The following is a 22,294-nucleotide window of genomic DNA, read 5'->3' on the forward strand; positions in this document are numbered from 1 at the left end:
TGCTAGGAGAGGGCGTGGAAGCTCCCCACTCTTTCTCGATGCCTTGCCTTACGTGTCTCTCCCATCTGGCTGTTCCAGAGTTATATCTTGTTATACTAAACCTGTAATCTAATTAGTAAAATGTTTGACTTCTGTGAGCTGCTCTGGCAAATTAATCAAACCCAAGGAGGGAGGGTCACGGCAAGCTCCAATCTATAGCCGGTTGGTCAGAAGCACAGGTGACAACCTGGACTTGTCATGGGCGTCTGAAGTGGGGAGGTGGGGGGCAGTCTTGTGGGACTGAGCCCTCAACCTGTGGGACCAGACTTCATCTCCAGGTAGAGAGTGTCCGAATTGAGCTGACCGGCTGGACAGCCAGCCGGTGTCTGAGAACTGGCAGCCGTTTTTGGCAGGAGAAAGCCCTTTGCAGGAAAGAGCTCTCTGCAGGAGGCCCCTCCGTCCCGTCACTAACCTTAAAGCAGGTGCCCCCATGCACTACTCACCTCTGGCCCTAGCACACCTTTCAAATCTTTTGATCACGAAATACTCTGCCTAACCTGTTGGTTCCTTCCGTAGATGGAAGAAGTAGAAATGAAGAATAAGTAATTAACGGATGACGAGATCTCTTCCCTAGCTCCCCCTTCAGTAATTTCGCCAACAAACTGTGAACAAAATAGTATCTAAAGATAGACCACGAGGAGCTGACAAGCCTGTACACAAGCCTGCATGCAAGCCTGCACACAGTGGGGGATGGCCACAGCGCTGACCCCCCTACCTCAGTGATTAACTGAGATGATTTCCCTGTTTCCCTTCAAAAGCTTTCATGGCTAAGCAGAATCTCTGGAGGTGGTTTTTGGGGGACGCTGAGTCCACCATCCCCCCAGACTGCCAGCATTCCGATTAAGGGCATCTTTCCTTTGTACCAACACTTGTGAGCACTGATTTCGTATGTGGCGAGCAGCGGGACCTGATTCAATAACAGAATCATTCCTGATGGAAAGTCATCACTAAAGCTCCGACCAGCGGGGCTCGTTTTCAGGTCTGGGGGTGGGGGCACCCTGACCTGCTGCTCACAGAAGGCTCCCAACTTTCCACCACTATAAACGGCAGGGTGGTTGGCGGCCATCTTTATCCCTAATCTTCCTCTGAATTGTGGATTATTTTCTTAAGATGACTTTCTAGCAGAGGACAAAGCACTGCCAAATGCTTTCCTGGAAAGCTGCAGACATTTATCCTTGCAACAGCACTGGGGGTCCCTTTTCACCCTTCTGCCAGCCATTTGAGAAAACCTTCCCTAATATGACAACTGGGCAACGAAATACCAAGTTTAAATTCACATTCCTTTGACCATCGGTCAGAAACTTTCAAATATGGACTACGTCTTATTTCCTGCTTCGTGACTCTCATTTTGCATCCTTTGCTTGATTCGAGTCTGAAATTTCATATCAGTTTCAAATATCTTCCCCACTGTTGCTCACACACACCCATCCATTTGCTAACTTTAGGTAAAGGCTCAGTTCTCTGACCCTATCAATCCTTCCTTTGTAATTTCACCCTGAAGCACAGAAAAGGCTCCCCTAATGAAAAATTTGATAAACATTTCACATCTATTTTCCTCTATTTAAAAAAAAAATGGTGTGTGGACTGACATCAATGTACAAAGAATTTATTTTGCTGCTTAGCAAGGAACTTTACAAAATTAATTAGCAAACAGCTAAGCGATGACTCCTTTATCGGTTCCCGAACAATCTGTCCCCTCCGTGACGTCATCTTAATGCTTTTTAAATGTGTATAGAGACACCAGGGTTTGAATCTGGCCAATTCCATGTCATGAGTCTGCCTATTTTTATAACAACACCAGCCCTTATGTAACTCCGGGAGCTTTACCAAGTTTGGCCATCTGGAAGGACCAGCCCCCAAGAACCATTCTATTCCAAAGTCTCCTATCAGTTATTTGAACCTGTTTTTTTTTTCCCCTCCAAATGAACTTGGGAGTAATTAAGTAATATGTCTTCCCACCTCTTCATTCCTTCAAAACAGTTACCCCACTGGGTTTTTGTTTTTCTTGGCACAGCAATGGTAAGAACTGACATATTTATACTATTGTATCTTTTCTTCCAGAAATATGGTGGGTCTCTGTTTATTTAAAAATGAGTGCCAGGGGGCTTCCCTGGTGGCGCGGTGGTTGGGAGTCTGCCTGCTAGTGCAGGGGATGCGGGTTCGAGCCCTGGTCTGGGAGGATCCCACATGCCGCGGAGCAACTGGGCCCGTGAGCCACAACTACTGAGCCTGCGCGTCTGGAGCCTGTGCTCCGCAACAAGAGAGGCCGCGATAGTAAGAGGCCCGCGCACCGTGATGAAGAATGGCCCCCGCTTGCCACAACTAGAGAAAGCCCTCGCACAGAAACGAAGATGCAACACAGCAAAAATAAATAAATTAAAAAAAAAGAAAAAATGAGTGCCAGGACAGTGTATAGGGACTGGCACACTCTTCCTGTAAAGGGGCTGAGTGTAAATTACGCTCTGGGGACCATACGGACTCTGTCAAAACCCCTCAAATCCAGGCAGTTCCACAAGTCCAAGCGATTCCACCTCCGAAGTATGTGGATCTGACTTCTGCTCTCTGCTCTCTGCTCCCAGCTGAGCACCTCATCTCTCTCTGGACTCACCTCAGCAGCCTCCCACCTGGTCTCCCTGCTCCTCCGACCCCCAAAACACACCCCGAAACCATTCTCCTTAGAGCAGCTGGGCCCCTCAGCAAAGTAAGTCTCTCCAGGGGCATTTCCCTGCAGTCTCGAACCTCCTTATTGGGACTATGTGACTATGGCCCCACCTGCTCTTCCACGGCCCCGTTTCCTTCTAGTGCACTCAGTTTCTGAATTTAACTCATTTCTGTCCCAGGACCCTTGCACCGGCAGTTCCCTCTGGCTGGCAAGCTCTGTCCTGCAAACTTCACTTGCTGACAACTCTTGCCACTCAGGTTGACTCAGGTCAAGGTCACACTTCAGAAGAAACCCACCTGACCACTCACCAACATACCCATGCTCAGTCTGACCTTTGTGCCTCACTGTTCCCTAGTGCAAGAGGACCAGAGAGAGAGCTTGCACATGGGAATCACGTGTGCACACACAGGGCACGGGGGCCCCCAGGCATGGTACCCACCCCCACAGAGTTTGTGGTCTTGCTGTTTACACTGACCCAGTTCACGCATAAGCCCTGTACTTTTCACTAAGTTCGAGACACACCTCTTTTTTTTACACACCGCCATGGTCTGGAATGCTATGAGTTTCACTGCAGCAAAGAACTAAACTTCTTTGGCTCATAGGTGCTTTACTAAATGAGGTAGTATAATTTCTTTATAAACCACTAATCACTCCATAAATTCTATCTCCATTGCTAGTTACGACAACTGTGGGTTGTGGGTAGTGAAAGTTCAGTATCACTGTACCTTTTTTCCATTTGCTTGAGCTATTTAAGGCCCGACCACGGGGTTCAGGTCAAGCACTTAAGGAAGCATCTTTTGGCTAAAACCTAAAAGCCACCAGGCTGGGGAGAGGACGGCACTGAGAAGTCACATATGCTCACGTTTTTCTAATACCCTCTTGTTATGAGTTGAACTGTGTCCCCCGCAAAGGATGCTGAAGTCCTAACTTCCACTACCTGCAAATACAACCTTATTCGGAAACAGGGTCTTTGCGGATGACCACGTTCAGATAAAGTGCTACGGGTGGGCCCTCCTCCAATATGACAGGTGTCCTCACAAAATGGGGAACTGTGGGCACAGAGTGAAGATGACATGGAGACAGGGAGAAGGCGGCCGTCTGCAAGCCAAGGAGAGAGGCCCGGGACAGCCTCTCCCTCACGGCCTCAGAAGGAGCCAGCCCTCCCGACACCTCAATCCCGGACTTCAGGCCTCCAGAGCCATGAGGGAATGGATTTCGGTTGTGTTGAGTGACCCAGTTTGTGGCAGTATGTTCTGGCGGTCTCAGGAAAGTCACACACCCTCCTAGGGGTGTGGACACAGATTCGGCTTCTCAGACCTTCCTTCACTCTCCCTGGCCGGCGTGGCCTCCTGCCCCCAGTGAACTTCTCCCCGGCTTCCTCTCTTTCTGTCACATCTAACAAATGGAACTCCATGAAGCAAATGAAAGCCAAGACCCCAAAACAGAGTCCCGGCCTCTGCAAAGTGTGGTCTTGCCTCCACACTTCAGGAGCACTCTCTCCTACGATCCCAAACTACCTGGCCATCACCCAACCGCCACTCACCTCACATTCCTGACGGCTGAGTCTGATGCCGGGGGCAATCGGACCTCTATATCCCGAGTGTTGCTGTGGGAAATCCTGCTAAGTCACCGCAAGCGCCCCGCAGAGGCATTTCTCGGTGGCAACCAAGTAAGTCGGGGTGTGCAACAAGCTACTCTCACCAAGATTCCGGAGCTCTCCGAACATTTCGACTCACTGAGAACACACTGGAACCATTAGAAAATAGGAGGCCAATGCTCCCTAAGCTGCGGGGAGAACCGGGGACAGCCCCCCGCCCCGGGCTCCACCGCAGGGGCTCCGAGGCCACGAGGTCAGGTTCCTTCTGAGGGGGCCCAACCGGTCTGCAGCAGGACATGTGCCAAAGGAACAAACATTTAGTAACACGGAAAGACACCCAACGTAGTCACAGTGAAGAGGCACAACCCTGACAGAAATTTCCAGCCGCTGGTAGAAGCCGAGTGGGAAAGCAGCTGAGGGCGACAGATAAGGCTGCAGGGGGCACTCGGGCTCCCCAGGGCCATGGAGACGGAGAGCACAGCTCCGGATACAACAGAGATTCGATCGATGGGACCCGCTGTCCGGAAGGAGAAAGGCCGGCTGAGGGAGTGACAGGCCGGCGGGGAGGGCAGAGGCCTGCAGGCCAGACAGCCTGCTGATGGGCATTTAGGGGGTTAATATGTCTTCTGGCACAAGCCGAATCCCACCTCATTCCTCGACTTACAAGAATACTGGGAAAACACCAGGGAGGAAAAGGCTGCTTTGGAAACATTTGTTGTGAGCGGATACAAGCTCATCCTCTCCCCCCAGGCCAACCGTCTCTACAGCCTAGGAGATAAGCAGTTCCTTTCATCCGGCACCACAAAGGGGAGACACGGCAGGTTTGCACGCTCAGCACCTCGCCTCCAGCCTGGATGTGGAAAGGCCCAGCTCTGTTCCCTGAGGCCCTGCTTGGCCGGCTAGCGCGTTCCTCACCTGATCCTTTATCACCAGAGTCTTCCTCCTCTGACTCCTCCCCTGTAGGCAGGACTAAATTAAGGCTGACAGCATCCTGCAAAGAAGGAAGAAACACAGGGTTTTGGGGCCAGATCAGAGTGTGACCAGCAGCTCCAGCTGTGTGCTCTTGGACAAGTGACTTAACCTCTCTGAGCGTCTGTTTGTATCACCTGCAGCAGGAAGATAGTAAAATCTGGCTCACCAGGTGAGCGCCTAGGAGGCGCTCAATAAGGACCATTCCTCGTCATCGTGCCTGGAGATGAACGCCGGCCGGCCCAGCACTGATGTCCCCAAAGAGTGATGTACCAGGGACTCAAACCAACTTACAAAGTCTCCTGCACACCACAGAGTCTCTGCATTTTCACTTGGAGGCGTTGGCATTTACTCAAAACCCAGGTCACCACCCGCTCACCTTCGATGACTTCCCCTTCATCCCTGGTGGAACCCCTCAGGTGGGCGTAACTTAACTTCCTGGGGCCTCCACTTCCTTGTCTATAACTTGGGGAAAATTACACTCTTGACCTCTTCAGAGTGTGTGGATAAAATCTGCTGGTTCATGCCGAGTGCGTAGGGAAGAGCCGGCACACAGCTCTCCCCAAGGCAGGGTTTCCTGCTCTTGGTGCCAGAAACACTCTGGGTGGGACCATGCTCTGCGGGTCGGGACCGCCTTGCCCACTGCAGGATGCCTGGCAGCACCCCTGGCCTCCACCCGCCAGAAGCTGGAGGCATCCCCACCCCCAGACAACCCTAATGTCTCCAGGCACTGCCAAGTGTCCCCCAATATCGCCCCTCTGATAACCACTGTCCTCGGTGAGGGCTATTGTTATTAATGCTATTTATCCTCTTCCTTTACCTTTAAGTCTGAGCCCCGCTGGTGTGTTGACACCTCTTCTCTCTGGCTCCCTTCCTTCCATTTCCAATCTCCACCTCCCACGCTCCACCCCATGGTCACGCCCGGCACCCCTGCACCCCAAAGGGCTCCTCTTAACAGTTTCTCCACCCTGGATGCCAATGCCAACCACCTGGAGAGGCTTTTGAATAACACAGTCCCACCCTGGAGATTCAGCAGTATTTTTAAAAAGCTCTTCCGTAATTCTAATGCACACACAGGGCAGAGAATCACCGTGCAGCCCGGACTCACTCACCAGCCACCAAAGAACCTACAACAGTCCTTTCACTTAGAACCCAGGCGCTATTGCCTCAACTTCAAATGGTGGTCCGAGGTGCCCCCCGACCTCTTGGAAAAAAGCCCACTTGTTCAACCCCCTGCTTCATTCCCACCCAACCCCCAGCTACCAGGGTCCCAAAGGCCAGCTAACAGGTCCCCTCCCCAAATTCGGCACACTCAGCTGGGCATGCTACTCACCTTACCTGGAAGGCTCCCTCTGGCTCCTCTAACCCTGGCCAAACCCATCTACCCTTCAACAAATCCTCCCCGGATGGCTCTGCTGTCACTGATCCCACACCTCGACCCATCACAAAACCACCCAAGGGCAGTTTCTGGGTCTTACACACAAGGTCCTGGGTCCACACACCCAGGGAACTAAAGTCCTGGAGGCAAGTTCTGCAGACGTACACGAGGCACAGACACAGGGACGCTCCAGATGGATGACTCATCCCCCACAGGGCACAAGCCCGCAATGCGGGTGATGTAAGCTCTTCGAATCCATGGGCCACTGTGCCCTAAAAAACATTTGACCTTGAAGGGATCAACATGTGTTTTTATTTTTAAAAATTAATTAATTTATTTATTTTTGGCTGTGTTGGGTCTTCGTTTCTGCGCGAGGGCTTTCTCTAGTTGCGGCAAGTGGGGGCCACTCCTCAGGGCGGCGCGCGGGCCTCTCACTGCGGTGGCCTCTCCTGCTGCGGAGCACAGGCTCCAGACGCGCAGGCTCAGTAGTTGTGGCTCACGGGCCTAGTTGCTCCGCGGCATGTGGGACATTCCCAGACCAGGGCTCGAACCCGTGTCCCCTGCACTGGCAGGCAGATTCTCAACCACTGCACCACCAGGGAAGCCCTCCACATGTGTTTTAACAGGTAAGTGACGGCTGGAGGCCAGACAGAGGGCCCAGTACGGAGCAGCCTGATGTGGCCTCAGGAATCCCAGGACCTCTTCATGGCCTTCAACCCCAATTCGTGGTGTCAGTGTCGCTGCTTCCAGAACAGATCCAACCGCACTTCGCTGGGCGTTGAGTCTGAATTGAAGCAGATCACAGGAATACCAAGCACCTGGGAGAACTCCCTGCATCAGAAGGGCCCCGGGAGCATCAAGGTTTTATTTTTAGAAGCAGGACACATTCTTCAAAGAAAATCTTTGCAGAAACCTTGAGCCAGAACTAGGTAAATACGAAGCAGCTCTGTCAGAAGGGCGGAAAGGGGAGGCGTGAGAACAGGTCTGGGGAGGAGACGGGTCCACCCGCTAGCCCACCTGCTGCCTGCCCAGCCCCATCACTTCCTACCCCAGATGGAGGAATCATTCACTGACCATCCACCTGCACGAAGGGCAGCGTGAACTCTTTACATGCACCAGACATAGCCATTCCACCCCAGGCACACGCACCCAAGGGAAAAGGAAGTGGATGTCCACAGAAGGGCTCGCGTACAGATGTTTGGACTGGATTCATTTTTCATAATGGCCCCAAACTGCAAACAACCGTGACGTCCCGCAATAGGATAAAATGAACCAATGGCGGCACATTCACACGGCGCCACTGACAGGAAATACACATCCACGCCACACCGGGTGGCCCACGGCCATGAAGCTGAACACGGAAGCCAAACCCAGGAGCACGCGTCTTATAGGATGTATGAGGACAGGCAGGTGGACCCTCAGACGTCAGCAAGAGTGGATGGCAGGAGGAGGCGGGGCCAGATGGGGAGGGGCACAGGGAGCCACTGGGTGATGGGGACACAGCTTGAAGGAGTGTGGGTGACACAGGCGTCAAACCTCAAGGATGCATGACGTACGAAAGTGCAGCGATGACATGACACACCTTTCAGAGTATAAAGAAGGATAAAGAAGCGTGGGGTTTCTGCCTGCAGTTAGGGAGCTAATCACAGAGCTGGGCTGAGAACCAGGCCTCCGGGGAGCCTCCACTGACTGGAGGGTTTCACTGAGTCGGACGGAATTGTCTGGCACCACCTGCGGCCGATGCCCCAAGCCTGGCCCCCGTGTGCCTACACGCACCAGGGTCTTCGATGACCTGTTTCCCATCCACACAGACAAAGGCCTACCTGACCGCCCCTCCCCCTCTCCCTCCCCCTCCCCACGTGGCCGCTCTGAGTCCCCAGGGGCCCCCGGGATGTGCTGTGCTGGCTAACACCTCGCCAAGGTGCCCTGGGGTCAGCGAGGCCTCGGACGGACGGGCTGGTTCCCAAGCTGCTGTAACAAATCACCCCAAATGTGGTGGCTTAAAACAAAGAAACCGTTCTCTCCCACCTCTGGATGCTAGAGGTCTGCAATCAAGGTCTCTGCAGGGCCCTGCTCCCAGAGGCTCGGGAAGAATGCGATCCAGGCCTCTCTCCTGGCTCGTGGCGTCACAGGCAAGCCTTGTCTCTCCTTGGCTTGCAGGTGCCCCCAAATCTGCCTCCATCTCACGTGGCCTTCTTCCCTGTGTCTCCACTTGGCTGTCTTCTGAGGACACCAGTCATGGGATTAGGGTCCACTCACTTTGACTAAGCCAGTTACATCTGCAAAGGCCCTATTTCCACAAAATGTCACATTCCGAGGTGCCAGTAGACGTGACCTTCCAGGGACACGATAGCACTTGGACATCGAGTAACAAGGGAAGGCAGGTCGGGGGAAGGCCAGGCAAGAGGCAGGCGGCGGGCTGGTTCCTGCCCAGAGCAGCCCCGCAGGGACTTTGGCCCAGCCGGCCGGGCAGGTGAGACCTGAGCCCTTGTGAGAGTGGCCTGGGACTTTGTGGGACGCTGGCTGGGAGTTAAGGGAACGTCCCTCTTGTCTAGTGAAGTGGTCACATGCCCAGTTAGACGCAGAGGCGTCAACCCCTTTGGGGCCTTCTTTACCTAAGACATGCACATAAGGGAATCCAGTGACAATACGGGTGAAAACTTGGCAGGTAACTCGGGTTTCACCCTCAGCTCCAGTTAAAAGAACTTCAAGGAGCACGTTCTTAACTGTTACGCTTCTCACCGGGGCAAACAGAGCCTACTCTGATGACAGACTGTCTGGTGAAGATGCTGGGTCAATCGCTGCGTCAGTCACTAAACTTTGCTGTACCGCGGGGGCCCGCGGGACCCGTGGGCAGGTGCAGGGACGTTCCCGTCCCCTGTGTGCCCATGCTAGGGCAAAAGGGGAGCTGCCAGAGTCTGAGGGACGTCCCAAGTCCTTAAAGCAATAGGCTGCCCTCTGCCAACACCACATCTGTGGTCACCAGCCCTGGCACCCCGGGCTCCCCTACAACAGGACCTAATCGCGTGCCTCTAACTGCTCATTTAATTGTGTGTCTCTCCAACCAGGCCGTGAGCTTGAGATCAGCAAGGACCTCCAGCATCCCTGGCGCACAGCAACAATCTCTCAATGAGTAGCACTTACACCAACCAAGGGCTTACAGGTTGCTCCAATCTCACAGTATATGAACGGGGCGGCTTCTCCCAAGCAAGATTTCTTATGTTCATAGCCTTCTTCACGTCTGTCCTGAAAACCTGAAGGTTATCAGAAGTGGAGTCTTTTTTTTTTGTGTGTGGTACGCGGGCCTCTCACTATTGTGGCCACTCCAGTTGCGGAGCACAGGCTCCGGACGCGCAGGCTCAGCGGCCATGGCTCACGGGCCCAGCCGCTCCGCGGCATGTGGGATCTTCCCGGACCGGGGCACGAACCCGCGTCCGCTGCATCGGCAGGCGGACTCTCAACCACTGCGCCACCAGGGAAGCCCAGTGGAGTCCTCTTTAATTTAAGTCACTAACTACAGTGGTGCTAAGCACTTGTCACGCACCTTGTTAGCGGCTACAAGAACACAAAGAAAAGCAAGACCATCCTGCTTTTAGCAGGCTCGCGGAAATGATGAAGACACAGACGCGAACTACAACAGAAACCATAATACAGGTAAAACAGCCAACCCCGTCCATCCACTGCTGCCAGCTGAATGGTGTCCCCCCAAAAAAGATATGCTCGAATCCTAAATCACAGACAGGCCCTAAATCAATCACTGGTGTCCCTGTAAGACACTGGGATACAGAGACACAGACACGCAGAGAGAAGATGGCCACGTGACGATGGAGACAGAGACGGAAGTGATGCAGCTCATGCCAGAGGGCGTCAAGATGATGGGTAAGCGACCAGAGCTGGAGGGAGGCCAGGAGGAGTCCTCCTTGAGCCCTCAGGGGGACACCTGCAGACATCTTGACTTCAGACTTGCAGCCTCCAGATCGGAGAGGATCCATTTCTGTTGTTCAAAGCCATGCAGTTTATGGTCATTTGTTATGCAGCCCTGGGAAACTACAGGTAGACCTCCAAGATAACACAGGTTCAGTTCCAGACCACTGCAATAAAGCACATATCAAGATAAAGCGAGTCACATGAATTTTTTGGTTTCCTGGTGCATAGAAAAGTTACTCTACACCCTGTACTGTAGTCTACTGACTGTGCGACAGCATTGTCTAAAAAATGTGCAGGGGCTTCCCTGGTGGCGCAGCGGTTAGGAGTCCGCCTGCCAACGCAGGGGACATGGGTTCAAGCCCTGGTTCGGGAAGACCCACGTGCCGCGGAGCAACTAAGCCCACGTGCCACAACTACCGAGCCTGCGCTCTAGAGCCCACGCGGCACAACTGCTGAGCCCGTGTGCCTAGAGCCCATGTTCCGCTACAAGAAAAGCCAACGCAATGAGAAGCCTGCGCACCGCAACGAAGAGCAGACCCTGCTCGCCACGAGAGAAAGCCCGTGTGCAGCCACGAAGACCCAACGCAGCCAAAAATAAAATAAATAGAATAAATACATGTATTAAAAAAAATAATACATTTTAAAATGTGCAGGCCTTTATTAAAAAAATACTTTATTGCTAAGAAATGTCAACCATCATCTGAGCCTTCAGCGAATCGTCTTTTTGCCATCGTCACATCAAAGATCACGGGATCATGGATCCCCGGCACAAAGAGTTATTATGTGAAATAGTTAAATAAATATTTATTTTAAAAAGTAACAAAAAGTTTGAAATAGTTGAAGAATTACTGGAACGTGACTCAGAGACACAAAGTGAGGAACTTTTGCTGGAAAAAGGACGCCAACAGACTTGCTCGACGCGCGGTCGTCACAAACCTTCAATTGGTTAAAAAAAAAAAAAAGTATCAGCGAAGTGCAATAAAACGAGGTGTGCCTGTCGCCCCGCCCTACCCCCACAGCACTTGTTGGTCGTGTGTCAGGCACTATTCTAAGTGCTTCTTAGAATCAGGCACTGATTTACATGTCACAGCCACCCCACGACACAGACGGTTGACCCTTCCCTCCAACCCCACGACACAGACGGTGGATCCTTCCCTCCAACCCCACGACACAGACGGTTGATCCTTCCCTCCAACCCCACGACACAGACGGTTGATCCTTCCCTCCAACCCCACGACACAGACGGTTGATCCTTCCCTCCAACCCCACGACACAGACGGTGGATCCTTCCCTCCAACCTCACGACACAGACGGTGGATCCTTCCCTCCAACCCCACGACACAGACGGTTGATCCTTCCCTCCAACCCCACGACACAGACGGTTGATCCTTCCCTCCAACCCCACGACACAGACGGTTGATCCTTCCCTCCAACCCCACGACACAGACGGTTGATCCTTCCCTCCAACCACAGTCGAGAAAACCGAGGTGCAGAGGAGCTAGGTCACTGGTCCGTTTCCCAGCTGGGTGGCCGCAGGGCCTGCTGCGTGAGCCCGAGGCTGGTGTGAGCCCAGCACAAAGATGGCAGGGTTGGAGCAGCTCCTTTCTAGACCATTCTGAGACCACCAGCTGCTCCTCCCCTGTCCGCTGGGCCAACAGCAGCCCGGCTCCTGGAGACCAGAGCAGGACCCCCGAGCTGGGCTGCTGGGCAGAGCTAGCAGGATAGTCTAAGTGTCTGCTCTGTGGTTTTGTTCTGTTTTTGTAATCAATGCATAAATTAACAAACCTGGCGTGAATTCACTCCCTGTTTTTCTGCAGAGCCTCTGCTACAAGTCTGTACCAGGCAGAGACGAAATGGAATCCAACCGACCTGACGGGTTTCCTGCGGGGAGGGTGAGTTCACCAGAGGCCCTGGAATCCAGGTCCCTGGCCTTTTGATAATCAGCTAATTTCCTTCCAGTTCTGAGGATGACACAGGAGAGGCGCTTGGCCAGGGAGAAAGTGGGACCTGGTTCCAGAGGGCAGTCGGAGAAGCTTTCCTTTCGCCTCCAACTAAAAAGTGCCCAAGGATGATTATTTTATACAGAGGGTAAGAAAAAGGATCGGGGAAGAAAGAAATGACCCACAGTAGGAAGGGGCTTCTCCTCAACCGTTCCGTCCTCTGCTTTGTTTTGTCACCATTCATACCCAGCCGTCTAGCGGCATCTTCTTAGCGGCATCTTCTCCCTGCTGCCACCCCTCCCCCATCCTTCCTCCTCCTCCTGGTCCACAGGAAGGCTGTGCCCTCTGTCACCCAGAGCCTCGGCTTGGACCAGAGCCCCGGGCGGCACCGGCAGCTGGCTCGAGCCCAGGGCTCATTTCTGCACGGCCCCTGAGCTGCTGCTCTCCTCCCCTCACCACCCCCGAGGCGGCTCCCGCCCCAAGCCTTGGACACACTGTTCCCATTGGGGTTGGTGACGAGGCCACCGGAGCCCCAGGTCCTGAGGGCATTTTCCTACGTGCGTCTCACCGGGCCGCTTTCTAACCACTGACCTCTCCATGGCCTCCCAGGGTGACGGCCCTCTCCTTCCTCTCTGAGCTGGCCTTTGAGGCTTGTCTTGCAGGTGTCTCCCCAGCACCTGCATGGCTGGTCCTTCCCCCTTCCTTACGAGATTTCCCCTCCTCTGTCTGCCTTCAAGTGTCCAATGTCCCACGTCCATCCTTGCCCTTCTGCTCTTGTCGCTTGCAGCATTCTCCATAGGCGGCCTAGCCACCCCAGGGAACAGGGCGGGGATGGGACCACCTAGTCTCTGCTGATGCCCAAAGCCTGGTCGGCCTGGCAGCCCTGTCTCTGCAGCACCTCCCACATGCCCTCAGGATGGCGACCTCAGGGCCAGCATGCCTGTCTCATCTTCCCCCACCCGAGCCTGCCCCATTTCCTGCATCCCCATTCCAACAAAAGCATCGCCCACCTCCCCCGAACCAGTCCGTTCTCTAGTTGAAACAGGAATTTTTTTTTTCTGGAAAGCATCGTTTCTCAACCTTGGCACTACTGACATTTGGGGCCGGATCATGTTTTGCTGTGGGGCCCGTCCTGGGCACTGCACATGGCCAGCAGCACACCTGCCTCCACCTTCTAGATGCCAGTAGCTGCCCCCAGCCTCAGCTGTGACAAGCAAAAATGTCTCCAGACGCTGCCAATGTCCCCTGGGGACACCACTGCTGCAAAGGGCCAGACAGGGAAGATCGTGGGCTTCGTGGGCCACTTGGCCTCAACTCCAGCCACTCAGCTCTGCCCCTGAAAGGCAAAGACGGCCAGAGACAGTGAGTGCGCATGGCTGGGTCCCAATAAAACCTTATTTACAAAAGCAGGGTGCATGCAGGATTTGGTCCTGAGGCCACACGCCACTGGCTCCTACTCCGGGCGTCACCTGCTCTCTGGCCGGCTCCCGTCCCCTCCGTGCCTTCTTTGGGGCACTACCCATGCCTCACCTGGACACCCACGTCCTTCAAGTTGCCTGCCACCTGGACCCCCTACTCAATTTCTCAGGTACGAGCCTACCCTGACCCTACAAAAACAGAAATCGTTTGAATCCTAACTAGGAAGATGGCCCCCTTTATCGTGGGCCAGGCCCTGTGCTACAGGCTTTACCAACTAATTTAAATCTCCAAAGCGGATCCGGTGAGTAGAGATAACGAAGCAGATGTGAAGAACGAACGTGTCCTAGGACACACAGATACCGCGTGGACCCCACACATTCATCCTACCTGGATCCCACGTGGACAATTCGCTGCTGTCACTGCCCGACACTCCCCCCACCCCCCACGGTGCCCTCCTCCCCCATCTCCTGTCTCGGCCCCTCTGGGTCCACAGGCAGGGCCACGGGACCGAGGGGTGGCGCTGGAGGCCCGCGGCAGCACAGACCGACACTGGCATCCTCGGAGGGGCTCACGCCCTCCTGGGGACACGGGCCCAGCAGGTATCCAGGCCGGCAGCCCCGGGCAGCATCTCAGAGTGAGACCCATGGTTCTCAACATCCGGTGGTCCTGGCTGCCTCTGTCTGGCTGGTTTCCTTTCTGGGAGGTTTGTATTACACTTAAAAATCATTAAAAACGAAAAAGAATATACTTTGTTTCCCATAAAAATGCTAAGCCAGAGGTTTCTGGTTGATCTATTCTTTATCGAAACCTAGGAATGTCAGGCATAATACTCCCGAAGCAGCGAGTCGCCCTTATGAGGTTTTCTGAACGTGCCCAGGCCCAAAGGAAAAGAAACAAGAAAAGAAACGAAGCAGCAGCTCCCTATGGGAACAAAGCAGGAAGAGATGGGGGGGGGGCCCGAGCCTGAGCCCCCCTCCCACATGCCATCCTTTCTCTGTTTCGCGCCCCCCCGCAGGAAGAGAGAGCAGGCTCCCAGCACGGCTTCGCAGTACAGAGAAGGCAGCTTTCTCGGGTGCCCCCGCTCGGCCAGCCCAGGACAGGATTAGGGTCGGAGCCAGAGGGCTGGAGCCGGACAGCGGCAGGGACTCTACCCGCTCCCCACCCACCCGGAGGTCAAAACCCCTCCCTCGCAGGATACAGGCTCCTGGGCCCACCTTGAGGTTCTCACTGGGTAGGGACAGACAGGCTGAGCTGTCACTCAGATACGCACCATTTGAGTTGAGTTTAGTAAAGGGACAATGACAGCAAGGTGGGAGGTTGCAGGAATGCCCTAGGGTAGTGGCAGCAGCGGGGTGGTGGAGGGGGAGGAAGGTACTGGAATCTGGGGAGACAGGGAAGGGCTGCTCCAACCCCCCCCCACCGCCCGCCTTTCTACTGGAGGTAAGGGAGCCCACCTGATGCACTGATTTCAGATGAACCGCCCAGGCCAACACCCCCATTCCCCCGCAGGTGTGGAAAGAACACGAGGGGCAGCCCCAAGGCAGCCACCGCATGTGAGGCCCAGGAGGCTGCTTTCTCGCAACAAGTCTCCCTTTGGTCCTGATGCAGGCGACCGAGGGGCCACATCTGGAGCCACATCTGGAGAGATGCCTGGCCTGACGCCCCTCACTCAGTAAAGCAGCACTTCCCGGCACTGCTGTGTTAGCTCACAGATGGGTGAATCCACAGGGGACAGCACCAGACCTGCCACAGCACGACAGTGACCCAAGCCAGTCCACGCCAAGGGCGACTTCAAGTCCAGGGAAAGCCCTGGCTCTTGGGAGATCTGTAAGATGCCAGGGACAGGTGTGCAGGCGGAGGGACAGGGCTGGTGGGGGCAGGGAACTGGAGTCTAAAACTAGGGGTCTCGACAAGAACTTGGAAATGAGAGAAGATGGCTCTTAAAATTAAATCAGAACATCACAGGATGATGGATCCTAGCAGCGCTATTCACAACAGCCCAAAGGCAGAAACAACCCGAGCATCCGGCGACAGATGAACAGACCCACACAGCGGGGTCCCTCCATACGGTGAATATCACTCAGTGCGAAAAGGAAGGACATTCTGACACATGCCGCAATGTGGGTGAACCTTGAACACACTGCGATAAGTGGAAGAAGACTGTCACAAAGTCATGTATTGTACAGTTCCGCTTATAAGAAATACCCAGAAGAGGTAAATCAAGAGAGACAGAAGCAGGTCAGTGGCTGCCAGCAGCTGGGGATGGGAGGGATGCCCCGTGGCTGCTCCCAGGTCTCCTGTTGGGTTGGTAAAAGGCTTTGGAACTAGAGGTGGTGGTGGTGCAACTTCTTGAATATACTAAGTAACACCACATCGGGACACCTGAAAATGTGCCCACCAGAAACCCAATTCAGGCTAATATGTGTGTGTGCACGGAAAACAGTCTGAAAAGATACCTTTACTTAAAACATTGTATACGTTGAAATATAGCTTTGTTATAATCGGGGTAAACTACTAAGGGATGGAGAAAAAAATTCCTACATGTGGTCAGGAGGGAGGCTGGTCCAGCAAAGGGAAGAAGCCGTAACAGGAGGAATCAAGGTGAACTGCACCCCAGTTACGGCCAGGAGGCAGCCGCTGGTCAAGGGTGCTGACCCAGAGCCCCCAGGCACTGTGGTCCCACTAGGGCAAGGCATCCCCAGTAGGGACAGGTGCAGGGAATTGGGGGGGGGGCAGGGCGGGGCGGGTTGAGGACTCTAAACACGCAACTCAAACGCGCTAAGCAAAGATGGGAACAGACTGGGGCAGTCAAAGCAAGCTGCGGGAGGACGGGATGGGGGCCTGGAGTCACCTGGATGCAGAGACTCAGGCCTCCCAGCCTGCGGGCCCTCGTCCTCACCCCTGTGGGTTCACCTTCATTACACCAGATCCACTGCTCCACCACGATGTGGGAGCGAACTGTGAAGGCACTGCCCTCCCCAACTGCAGCCCCCATCCCCATTCTGCAGAAGAGCAAACTAAGGCACCACTAAGGGCCGGTGGGCAGAGCCACACAGCTTTAGTGACTGAGATTTGCATGTGGACGGGTTTGTTTCAGAGTCCAGGCCACACCCTGTGGCCAGGACCCCATCCACCGGAGCTTAGTGAGATTCACTCTGAAGCCCACTCTTCAGTGGTACCCTGAAGAATGTCTACCAAAACTTAGCATCCCAAGGAGAGCAAACTGTTTCCTAGCGACATATGCAAACTTGCCTCGTGACAAATATTTATGCCCAAGCAGATGGAGGCCTGGTTCTCAAGTTACGTTAAGTCCACTGGAAATCTAGAGATCCCTGGGGTGTCCTCTGATGGAGCCCGATGGTCTGGGCCTTGGCCCATTGAACACAATCTTTATCAATAACAGGTGTGTCCCCGTGGGGTTTAAGGATCTCTAGCTATCAGTCCATTTAGAGGGTCCTCAAGACCCTGAAATGATAGGTACAACGTTACAGGTATAGAGCTGCTTTTCTAAAGGGAAAGCTCAGAGCCCTTATCAGAGTCCTCAAAAGATTTTTGCCCTGGAAACCCCTGACTTGGAGGAAGGCCTAAGACCGGCTTGGAGATAAGGTGACCGGGAGATAAGCCCGTGTTGGGTCTGACTGAGGGCCTGAAGGTCTGCCCTTGACCAAGAGTGTTCAGCCCAAGCCCAGATGAAACTCTTCTTTCCTTTATCTGGTTATTATTTCTGTTGCTTTTGGTTCAGTCCCCATGATATTTGCTCCTTTATAGAATGGGGAGGACCTGGCTTATGAAAATTACCTTTGGACTGTAGCTGAGCTGGGTTTGCTCTGATTCATACCTGAAAATCGGAGATGCTGTGCGGGTGGTCAACAGGGGCAACTGAGCCCGTGCGTGCTGCAACAACTGAACCCTCGAGCCATCTCCTCACTCTCTGGGAGTTTCACTGCCCGGCCCAGGCACACCCCCAGCCTGGACACCCCATGGCCCCGGCCCCTCCGATGTGTCAGCAACAGATACCACGTACAGGTGAACCAATCCACTGTCTGCCTGCCGACCCAGAATTGAGGACCAGCTCAGAAGGGTCAGTGGGGCCCAACCCACTTCTAAGAGCAGGGAGCTGAGAAAGTCAAAAGTGGCCCAGGGGCACGTCCTGCACGGGACGTGCTGGCTGGTGGGCATTCCTAGGCCAGGAGCACACTGGCTGAGCAGCAGGGGCCGGGTGACCGGGGAACGTGCAATTCGATTCTTGAAGAGCAGCTTCACTTCTCAAATCCCGGATCCCAGGTCTTCTGCGATCTGGGGGCTTGATCTCTGGATCTTTCCAACAATCCTCCCACTTTTTCTCTTGAGCAAGTTTTGAGCGCATATTCGATCCCTTTTTATCTCTGAGAACCTTCTGAGACTGGCTCCATCTTTACAGATGAGGAAACCGAGGACAAGGAAATTAATTTATGCAGAATGCTTATGTGCTCCTAATTGAAATTTGTCTCTGCTTGGAAAAGACCAATGCGATAAGCTCTCTGCGTAGACATTTTTCTGACCCAAGAATGAAACACAGTCACTCAGTCCTTCCTAAATTGCAGCCGGCCCAGTCAACTTTAAATAATGAACAAAAGGGGAAAACTCCAGCCAGAGATAGGGAAACTGCGGTTTTCTGATTAGATTGGGAAGTTCTTTGTAGTCTAAACAGGTTTCATCGAGAGACTGGAAGGCTCTGGGAATAAACAACAGTGGAATCTTTCTTTGACTCACCTCTTTTATCTCCAGAGCCTCAAGTATGTTAAAAATGTCTCAGCGGTCCTAATGACACGCCTGCTTTTAAGAAGGGTGAAGAGGCAGGCTGGTGATGAGATTAAAACACAAGACCTGTAAGGATGCAGACGCCGTTTCTGGGGGAGCGCGTGGGTTTCTCACCCACCCGCATTCTCCAGGCTTCACTCCGTGGCACCCGACCTCACAGTCAACCGCAGCCTTTATTTAATGAGGCAGCACTTATGTCAGGCTTATTCATACAGAGGTTTTGAAAGAGGCTGAACACAGCCTTACATCCAGGCCATGCGTAGCCGGGTCCCCATCCCCCCAGTGGATCACCTGCCGACCACTGTGACGTCAGACCTCACCTCCAGAGGGACCCTGCAGGCCTGGGATGCCAGCCTTGGTTGCTCCGTCCTGAGGACACCTGAAAGCCAGGATCTCCCTTACATACAGACCGGCCCCCGATTCAAACCTCAAAAGTAAACCAGTTAGTGGTGGCCAGGGCATGGGGACAGGGGGCAATGGTAGTAGTTACTTAATGGGGAGGGCGGTCTTCTTCTGGGGTGATGAAAATGTTTTGAGACCAGAGACAGGGGGTGGTCACACAACACTGTGAATGCTCTAAATGCCAACCAATCTGTACCCTTTTAAATGGTCGACTGAATGCTGTGTGAATTTCAGATCAAAAAACAAGACAAACTCACGTAATCAGAAACTGCGGAGATCCCGGGTCTGAAAAGTAACCCCTGCAGAGCAAGAATTTGTCAGTGACTGTACATGTGGTCCAGACGGTGCCCGGCCAGAGTCCCCTGACAGGAAGCATGGACAAGTCCAGGCAGCTGGACAGCACCAGCCTTTGAGATCAGCCAGCTTACTTCCTAACTGTATCCTGTTCGAAGGAAATGTACCGTTCAAAGAGAAAAACTCTAATTCCATCTGTTTATTTTTACTCTAAAAATCACCTACGTGGCTCACGTTTCTGACTCACAGTTGATAGCTACCGGCCGGAGTGGGACTCGGGGATACTGGCCCACGTAGCTCATGTGTCCTCCCAATAAGGAAGGATGGCTTGGGGCACACACACAGGCTTATTAATAACTCTCTGAACTTGAACTTGAATGAGGCACTCTCTGAGCCTCACTTCTTGTCTGTAAAATGGGCAGGACATATGGAGTGTTCCTGGGCTGGAGGAGATACGACAGAGGAGGGTGAGCGGAGGCTGGAGCTCCCGCTTTCACGGCCACTGGCAGGATCACGGGAACCAGCCTTGACCTCCGTCTCCCCACAGAGCTCCTCCTTGGCTGGCACCGCCCCCCCCACCCGCCCCGCACAAGGAGCTGTCGGGCCAAGCTGTTACTTGCCGGTTACACTGGTCCTTCACAGGGGTCTTAAAGTGAAGGGAACTGGAGCCAGGCATCTTTCCTGCTCCCTCACCTGGTCCATCACCTTGAATAGCAGCTTCCACCGGCCCTTCAATAAACTATTCCTAACAGTGATAACAGAGGGGGAATTACATTCAAATCACAAAATTAGGCACCAGCAAAACCCTGGGAAGCTCTGCCTCACAATGGACTTGAGATAAATCAGATCCTGAATGTTAAGAAGCAAAGAGGAAGCACTGCGTTTACGTTTCTGGGGGAAAAAAAGCCACACAAATTGGCCAGATGTCAAGATCCCATTTTGGTCACAGCCAGTGGGTGGTCTCTTTAAATGCTGGGAGACACATGCCCACTCCCCTAAATTCCACACAGAGCCCATCTGTCATCTCCAAGGCAAGCAGAGGTGATCCTCCAGCCTCCCAGGAACCCCTAAGGACAAGATGAGAACAGCAGGCACTGCTTCAGCTCATCTTGAGATGGAAGGCTGTCCGTCTCAACCTCCTGTTTCCTCTTCCCAGAGGTCCTGCTGCCCCGGGTACCCTGGCTCAGTGCCGGAAAAAGCAAACCACATAAATGACACCCAGGGGAGTGCCAGAGCCAGAGAGGGGTCCCAGGTGGGGCCCCACCGACCTCCTTTTCTGCTTTGCTCAGGAGGGGGTCTGCAACCAGACCCCCAGTGCAAACGCAGAGGTGGGATCCTGTGGGGGTCAGGCAGGGAGCCCAGCCGCACCACCGCTGGCACCTATCACGTTTATCTACAGAAAAGAACCCAGCTGCATACTTGCTTGCTGGACTTCAGAAACCCCAGCGTTCAGCCCCTTGCCAGTCCAAAAGAATGTGAGGAATGTGGATGCCTTTCACTGGGTTTCACTGCAACCCAAACAGACCACAGCCTCCGGGGCTTGCTGATGGCTGCTTCCTGGGCAGAAATATTTTAAGTCTCTAAGACCTCAGCGGGGCGAGGATTAGCCCTGGGACAAGAACACTCCTGAATTCCTCACTCACCGTTAAAAGTCCCCGGGTCATAACCTGCAAATGTCCCCAAACATTCTTTCGGTCCTAGAGCACAGGCTGATACTGGAAAACAAAGAAATGTGATATAAAAGGTGGGGAGGGAAGAAAGTTGAACCAAAGCCAATCATCTTCCCCCAGGTGAACAGAAGGCGCCCGGGACGTAAAGAATAACCTTCACTAATTCAAGCACTTTATTTGGAACGGCTTTTATTATTCACACCTGACCCTGAAAGGAAGCAGCCTCTGCGCTGTTCCGTCTCAACTCCCCTCTTCACCCCGGGTCTGCAAATGACCCCGTTAATTTACACCCACTCCTTTCACCCGGAGAGGAAAGTCCCATTGTTTTTAAACTCATGAAGTCTGCACTGTATCATGTAGATGATCTTACTCGACTGGTTTCACAGAAGATGGCTCTTCCTACTAGCATTGCCAGCCGCGGGAATAAAAACCAAAAACGGCCGAGAGTGTATCCGCGAGCGTTCTACCCGGCCACCCTTTACGCTCCCTTCTGCTGGGAGTTGCCGGATGCCTCCCATTCTTACTCCTGAACACGGGCTAATGCTTCCTGTTAACATTTTCTGCCATCGCACTCCTTCCCAGGACTAACCTCTCCCAGACCCACACAGCCAAACGGGTCGCACCTCGTCACTGGTGGCCATTGTTCGGGAAACTCAGAACCTCTTAGGTTTTAAGAATAACTCCTTTGTGTAAACACACAGGACAGCCAACCTGGGCTCCTCCGTCCCCAGGCTGTTCCAGGAGGAGGACAAGCTGCCCGGCTGGTTTCTGGGGAGAGTGAGAACGTTCCACCGGTGGCCACAGAGAGGAACGTCGCGGAGGTAAACAGAAACCAGGGGCTGTTCTGGGAACTCGCCGGTGCCAGGCACACCGGCGACATCTGACCTTCCCACGTGGGGACACGGACAGCTGACGAGGATGTGAAGACAGGGCTGCAGAGCGGGGAAGGGCCGAGAAGGGTCATGGGGAAGCGACCCCTCCCTCCCGAGGCTCTGCGGGCACACGGGGCCCGTCTCCCAACATGGGTCTGTGCCTCTCGGTCACGACACAGCCGCCTCCATGCGGCAGGCCCCGGTCCGGCTGCTTCTCAGACGCCTTGTCTGCAGCACTCACCTGCAACCGGGCCCAGCGACGTCAGAGGACCAGTCCCAGGGCCCGGCCTTCTGTCCAGAGGAGGAAGATGCTACCAGACAAAAG

General features: G+C 53.8%; 1 protein-coding gene across 1 annotated transcript in view; it reads right to left on the reverse strand.

The window, feature by feature from the left end:
- The window catches only part of SH3BP4 (SH3 domain binding protein 4), a 43,044-nt gene extending 33,731 nt beyond the window's left edge, over positions 1–9,313 (reverse strand). Inside the window, 1 exon segment of the mRNA XM_032637134.1 lies at positions 8,674–9,313. The gene's annotated coding sequence lies outside the window, so the exon portion shown is untranslated.
- Positions 9,314–22,294: the final 12,981 nt, after the last annotated feature.

Source organism: Phocoena sinus, chromosome 7, assembly GCF_008692025.1.
Source record: "Phocoena sinus isolate mPhoSin1 chromosome 7, mPhoSin1.pri, whole genome shotgun sequence".
NCBI lineage: Eukaryota > Metazoa > Chordata > Mammalia > Artiodactyla > Phocoenidae > Phocoena > Phocoena sinus.